Here is a 338-nt window from a genome sequence, read left to right as displayed (position 1 = left end):
ATCCAGCTTACTTGCCACTTCAATATCCATTATTGTTTCCATATGGAGAGGATGGTTACAGGTTAGGTATTGACATTGGTTTTGTAGATACGGCTGGACGAAAAAGGAAAACAGTTTCGATGAGAGAATTTTATGCTTTCCGTATATTTGAGAGATATCAAGAATCTTCAGCGATTGTGATGTCGGGAAAATTATATCAGCAATTTTTGGTAGATGCGTTCACAACTATAGAATCCAACAGACTGAAATATATTTCCATGAACCAGAGCAAACTACGGACGGAAAGAATATATAAGATAGTTGAAGCTGTTAATCAAGGAAACGAAGATCTTGCAGAA

The sequence above is a fragment of the Camelina sativa genome, chromosome 2 (assembly GCF_000633955.1).
Source record: "Camelina sativa cultivar DH55 chromosome 2, Cs, whole genome shotgun sequence".
Lineage (NCBI taxonomy): Eukaryota > Viridiplantae > Streptophyta > Magnoliopsida > Brassicales > Brassicaceae > Camelina > Camelina sativa.
Note: the sequence above shows the minus strand (reverse complement) of the source record.